This window comes from Apodemus sylvaticus, chromosome 4 (genome assembly GCF_947179515.1).
Source record: "Apodemus sylvaticus chromosome 4, mApoSyl1.1, whole genome shotgun sequence".
NCBI lineage: Eukaryota > Metazoa > Chordata > Mammalia > Rodentia > Muridae > Apodemus > Apodemus sylvaticus.
This window is the reverse complement of record NC_067475.1, coordinates 57744214-57751032: the sequence shown is the minus strand read 5'-3', so window position 1 is coordinate 57751032 and position 6819 is coordinate 57744214.

The following is a 6819-nucleotide window of genomic DNA, read 5'->3' as shown; positions in this document are numbered from 1 at the left end:
ACCGATGTCCTCAAGGGTCTTCCCCAGTTTCTTTTCTATTAGCTTCAGAGTGTCTGGCTTTATGTGGAGGTCCTTGATCCATTTGGATTTGAGCTTAGTACAAGGAGACAAGGATGGATCAATTCGCATTCTTCTGCATGCTGACCTCCAGTTGAACCAGCACCATTTGTTGAAAAGGCTATCTTTTTTCCATTGGATGTTTTCAGCCTCTTTGTCGAGGATCAAGTGGCCATAGGTGTGTGGGTTCATTTCTGGATCTTCAATCCTGTTCCATTGATCCTCCTGCCTGTCACTGTACCAATACCATGCAGTTTTTAACACTATTGCTCTGTAGTATTGCTTGAGGTCAGGGATACTGATTCCCCCAGATTTTCTTTTGTTGCTGAGAATAGTTTTAGCTATCCTGGGTTTTTTGTTGTTCCAGATGAATTTGATAATTGCTCTTTCTAGCTCTGTGAAGAATTGAGTTGGGATTTTGATGGGTATTGCATTGAATCTGTATAGTGCTTTAGGCAAAATGGCCATTTTAACTATATTGATTCTACCGATCCATGAGCATGGGAGGTTTTCCCATTTTTTGAGGTCTTCTTCCATTTCCTTCTTCAGAGTCTTGAAGTTCTTGCCATACAGATCTTTCGCATGTTTGGTAAGAGTCACCCCAAGATACTTTATACTGTTTGTGGCTATTGTGAAGGGGGTCATTTCCCTAATTTCTTTCTCAGCCTGCTTATCCTTTGAGTATAGGAAGGCCACTGATTTGCTTGAGTTGATTTTGTAACCTGCCACTTTGCTGAAGTTGTTTATCAGCTGTAGGAGCTCTCTAGTGGAGTTCTTTGGGTCACTTAGGTAGACGATCATGTCGTCTGCAAATAATGATAGTTTGACTTCCTCCTTTCCAATTTGTATCCCTTTGACCTCCTTATGTTGTCGAATTGCCCGAGCTAGTACCTCAAGTACAATATTGAAAAGATAAGGAGAAAGGGGGCAGCCTTGTCTGGTCCCTGATTTCAGTGGGATTGCTTCAAGTTTCTCTCCGTTTAGTTTGATGCTGGCTACCGGTTTGCTGTATATTGCTTTTACTATGTTTAGGTATGGGCCTTGAATTCCTGTTCTCTCCAAGACTTTAAGCATGAAAGGATGCTGAATTTTGTCAAATGCTTTTTCAGCATCCAATGAAATGACCATATGATTTTGTTCTTTGAGTTTGTTTATGTAGTGGATTGTATTGATAGATTTCCGTATATTGAGCCAACCCTGCATTCCCGGGATAAAGCCTACTTGATCATGGTGGATGATCGTTTTGATGTGTTCTTGGATTCGGTTGGCAAGAATTTTGTTGAGTATTTTTGCATCGATGTTCATAAGGGAAATTGGTCTGAAGTTCTCTTTCTTTGTTGGATCTTTGTGTGGCTTTGGTATCAGCGTAATTGTGGCTTCGTAGAAGGAATTGGGTAGTGTTCCTTCTGTTTCTATTTTGTGGAATAGTTTGAAGAGTATTGGTGTTCACTCTTCTTTGAAGGTCTGGTAGAATTCTGCACTGAAACCATCTGGTCCTGTGCTTTTTTTGGTTGGAAGACTTTCTATGACTCCTTCTATTTCTTTAGGCTTTATGGGACTGTTTAGATGGTCTAGTTGGTCCTGATTTAATTTTGGTATTTGGTATCTGTCAAGGAAATTGTCCATTTCCTCCAGATTCTCCAGTTGTGTTGAGTACAGGCTCTTGTAGTAGGATCTGATGATTTTTTGGATTTCCTCAGTTTCCGTTGTTATGTCTCCCTTTTCATTTCTAAGTTTGTTAATTTGGATACTTTCTCTGTGCCCTTTGGTCAGTCTGGCTAAGGGTTTATCTATCTTGTTGATTTTCTCAAAGAACCAGCTCCTAGTTTTGTTGATTTTTTGTATGGTTCTCTTTGTTTCTACTTGATTGATTTCGGCCCTGAGTTTGATGATTTCCTGCCTTCTACTCCTCCTGGGTGAAATAGCTTCTTTTTGTTCTAGGGCTTTCAGGTGTGTCATTAAGTTGGTAATGTATGCTCTCTCCATTTTCTTTTTGGAGGCACTCAGGGCTATGAGTTTTCCTCTTAGCACTGCTTTCATTGTGTCCCATAGATTTGGGTATGTTGTGTTTTCATTTTCATTGTGTTCTAAAAAGTCTTTAATTTCTTTCTTTATTTCTTCCTTGACCAAGGTGTCATTGAGTAGAGTATTGTTCAATCTCCACGTGTTTGTGGGTTTTCTGTTGTTTCTGTTGCTATTGAAGACCACTTTTATTCCATAGTGATCAGATAGGAGGCATGGGATTAGTTCTATCTTTTTATATTTGTTGAGGTCTGTCTTGTGACCAATTATATGGTCGATTTTGGAGAAGGTACCATGAGGTGCTGAAAAAAAGGTATATTCTTTTGTTTTAGGATAGAATGTTCTATATATATCAGTTAAATCTAATTGGTCCAAAGCTTCAATTAGTTTCATTGTGTCCTTGTTTAGTTTCTGTTTTCCTGATCGGTCCATTGAGGAAAGTGCAGTGTTGAAGTCACCCACAATTATTGTGTTAGGTGCAATGTGTGCTTTGAGTTTTAATAAAGTTTCTTTTATGAAAGAGGGTGCCCTTGCATTTGGAGCATAGATGTTCAGGATTGAGAGTTCTTCTTGTTGTATTTTTCCTTTGACCAGCAAGAAGTGTCCCTCAGAGTCTCTTTTGATGACTTTGGGTTGAAAGTCAATTTTATCTGATATTAAAATGGCTACTCCAGCTTGTTTCCTGAGACCATTTGCTTGTAAAATTGTCTTCCAGCCTTTTACTCTAAGGTAGTGTTTGTCTTTGACCCTTAGGTGTGTTTCCTGTAAGCAGCAAAATGTAGGGTCCTGTTTACGTATCCAGTCAGTTAGTCTGTGTCTTTTTATTGGGGCATTGAGTCCATTGATGTTAAGAGATATTAAGGAATAGTGATTGTTACTTCCTATCATTTTTGACGTTATTTTTTAAATTTGATTGCTTAACTTATTTGGGTTTGATGAAAGGTTACTATCTTGCTTTTTTCAGGGTGGAGTTTCCCTCCTTGTATTGGTGTTGTCCTCCTATTATCCTTTTTAGGGCTGGGTTTGTGGATAGATATTGGGTGAACTTGGTTTTGTCGTGAAATATCTTAGTTTCTCCATCTATGGTGATTGAGAGTTTTGCTGGATATAGTAGTTTTGGTTGGCATTTGTGTTCTCTTAGAGTCTGCATGAGATCTGCCCAGGACCTTCTAGCCTTCATAGTCTCAGGTGAAAAGTCTGCTGTGATTCTGATAGGTCTTCCTTTATATGTTACTTGGCCTTTTTCTCTTACTGCCTTTAGTATTCTTTCTTTGTTTAGAACATTTGGTGTTTTGATTATTATGTGACGGGAAGTATTTCTGTTCTGGTCCAGTCTGTTTGGAGTTCTGTAGGCTTCTTGTATATTCATGGGCATCTCTCTCTTTAGGTTAGGGAAGTTTTCTTCCATAATTTTATTGAAGATATTTGCTGGCCCTTTAAGTTGTAAATCTTCACTCTCATCTATGCCTATAATCCTTAGGTTTGGTCTTCTCATTGTGTCCTGGATTTCCTGGATATTTTGGGTTACAAGCTTTTTGCACTTTGCATTTTCTTTAACTGTTGAGTCCATGGTTTCTATGGAATCTTCAGCATCTGAGATTCTTTCTTCTATCTCTTGTATTCTGTTGTTGATATTTGCATCTCTGTCCCCTGATTTCTTCCCAAGGCTTTCTATCTCCAAAGTTGTCTCCCTTTGAGTTTTCTTAGTTGTTTCTACTTCTGATTTTAGATCCTGGATGGTTTTGCTTAGCTCCTTCCCTTGCATGTTTGTGTTTTCCTGTAATTCTTTAAGAGATTTTTGTGTTTCCTCTTTCATGAGCTCAGCCTGTTGACCAAAGTTCTCCTGTATTTCTTTAAGAGATTTTTGTGTTTCGTCTTTCATGACCTCAGCCTGTTGAGCAAAGTTCTCCTGTATTTCTTTAAGTGTTTTTTGCATTTCCTCCTTGTTGGCTTTTGTATTCTCCTGGATTTCTTTCAATGATTTTTGTGTTTCCCTTGCAAGGGCTTCTAACTTTTGATCCATTTTCTCCTCAATGACCTTCATGTGTTCCTGTACCAGCATCATGACCAGTGATTTTAAATCCAAATCTTGTTTTACTGGTGTGATGGGGTATCCAGGACTTGCTGGTAGAGGAGAATTTGGTTCAGATGTTGCCATATTGCCTTGATTTCTGTTAGTGACGTTTCTGCGTTTGCCTTTTGCCATCTAGCTCTCACTGGTGTTACTTGGTCTTGTCAGTGCTGGACTCACCAGTGCAAGCTGCCCCTTCCCCGTTGGCCTCTGGTGCACAGCTTACACTCTGCACTGCCTATAGACAGGGTGCTGTTTTCCAGGCTGTTCAGATCCCAAAGCAGGCACCTGAAGGCTCCCGCTGGGGCCCGCAGGATTTATCGGAGCACACCGACTTTTCCCAGCTGGCCGCCCGGAAGCCCCCACTAGCCTCTTGAGGGACCTGGAGATGTGGCGGCCACCCAGGCTGATCTGAAGCGGAGAGATTTGAGCTGGGGGCTTCTGCCTGAGGCCTTGCCCCAGATTGTGTCTGTGGACCAGGTGGAACCCGTGTGCACCCCCAGGGAGCCCCGAAGGTGAATGTTGCTGTGACCTCCCCTGTGCTCCGCTCACTCAGCTGGGCAGCCGATTTCCCCAACCGGGCTGGCGCACACTAGGTTAGCCTTGTCGCCTGGGCCCTGAGTCCAGGCAAACGCCTGGGAGGCCAAGGTCCGAGCAAAGTTCCCCTAGGGCTATGTCTGTTATTTGGGTCCGCCAGGTGACCCGGATGGCGGGCGTGCGCGTCCGCGCTCCGCGAAAGCACCGGGAGAGTCTGTTGTGCTAATAACCTCCTGGGCTGGTTGACACACAGATGGCCCACCAAGCCGCCCAGTTCTTGGGGTCAGTCCTGTGCCTTTTGGGGCCTAGACCCCCGTTTTGTTAGCCTCAGGCTACGCTTGTTAGCAGTCTCTGCCCTCCCGAGCACTCTGGCTCCTGTAGGCAAAATGGCGGCGCGTGCACCGGCCGGGGCAAAAAAAAAAAAACTCCTGGCTGGGTTGGCGCCCCGATGGCCACTCGAACAGCCCAGGGCCTGGGTGCAGGCCAACGCCCGTCTGGCTCAGACCCCTGCGGTGTTGGGCCTAGGATTATGTTTGTGTACCTCAGTCTGACCGATCTCTGGAGCCCGGGATCAAGATGGCGGTGAGTCTCTCCTGACTGGCGGGCAGCCGAGTTCTGAAGTGGCTTCCGTGCAGCGAAAGGCTCCGCAGAACCGCAGTTGCTTGCCGCCCAGCTGGTCAGCGAAGGTCAGTGGTCGTGGGCGCAGGGCCTAACTGGACCCTGTGTCGCCTTGGTTCCACTGCTGATGGCCCTTCAGCTGGGGCAGCCACTGCTACCGCCCGGTGGTGTTTCTACTCGATACAAAATCTTTTAACAGTGTTATAAAATTCAATTTGTATATTTTTCCTTTTCCCATGCCTTTATTATCATATCTAAGAAAAATTGCTAACTTTCTTTTCTCCATTTTTAGTGGGATTGCTTCAAGTTTCTCTCCATTTATTTTGATGTTGTCTACTGGTTTGTTGTATATTGCTTTTATCAAGTTTAGCTATGCTCTTGAATTCCGGATCTCTCAAATACTTTTAAAACTAAAGTGTGTTATATTTTGTCAAATGTCTCTTCAGCATCTACTGAAATGATCACGTGGTTTTTTTCTTTGAGTTTGTTTAATAAGAGGATTTCATTAATAGATTTCTATATATTGAACCATCCCTGCATCCTGGGATGAAGCCTACCTGATTATGGTAAATGATAATTTTTTTATTCGATATAATTTTTATTTACATTTCAAATGATTTCCCCTTTTCTTTTTCTTTTTATTTTTTTTTATTTTTTATTTTTTTTCAGTTTTTTTTATTATTATTCGATATAATTTATTTACATTTCAAATGATTTCCCCTTTTCTAGCCCCCGACTCCCCGAAAGTCCCATAAGCCCCTTTCTCTTCCCCTGTCCTCCCACCCACCCCTTCCCACTTCCCCGTTCTGGTTTTGCTGAATACTGCTTCACTGAGTCTTTCCAGAACAAGGGGCCACTCCTCCTTTCTTCTTATACCTCATTTGATGTGTGGGTTATGTTTTGGGTATTCCAGTTTTCTAGGTTAATATCCACTTATTAGTGAGTGCATACCATGATTCACCTTTTGAGTCTGGGTTACCTCACTTAGTATGATGTTTTCTAGCTCCATCCATTTGCCTAAGAATTTCATGAATTCATTGTTTCTAATGGCTGAATAGTACTCCATTGTGTAGATATACCACATTTTTTGCATCCACTCTTCTGTTGAGGGATACCTGGATTCTTTCCAGCATCTGTCAATTATAAATAGGGCTGCTATGAGCATAGTAGAGCATGTATCCTTATTACATGGTGGGGAATCCTCTGGGTATATGCCAAGGAGTGGTATAGCAGGATCTTCTGGAAGTGAGGTGCCCAGTTTTCAGAGGAACCGCCAGACTGCTTCCCAGAGTGGTTGTACCGATTTGCAACCCCACCAGCAGTGGAGGAGTGTTCTTCTTTCTCCACACCCTCCCCAACACCTGCTGTCTCCTGAATTTTCAATCTTAGCCATTCTGACTGGTGTAAGGTGAAATCTCAGGGTTGTTTTGATTTGCATTTCCCTAATGACTAATGAAGTTGAGCATTTTTTAAGATGCTTCTCCGCCATCTGAAGTTCTTCAGGTGAGAATTCT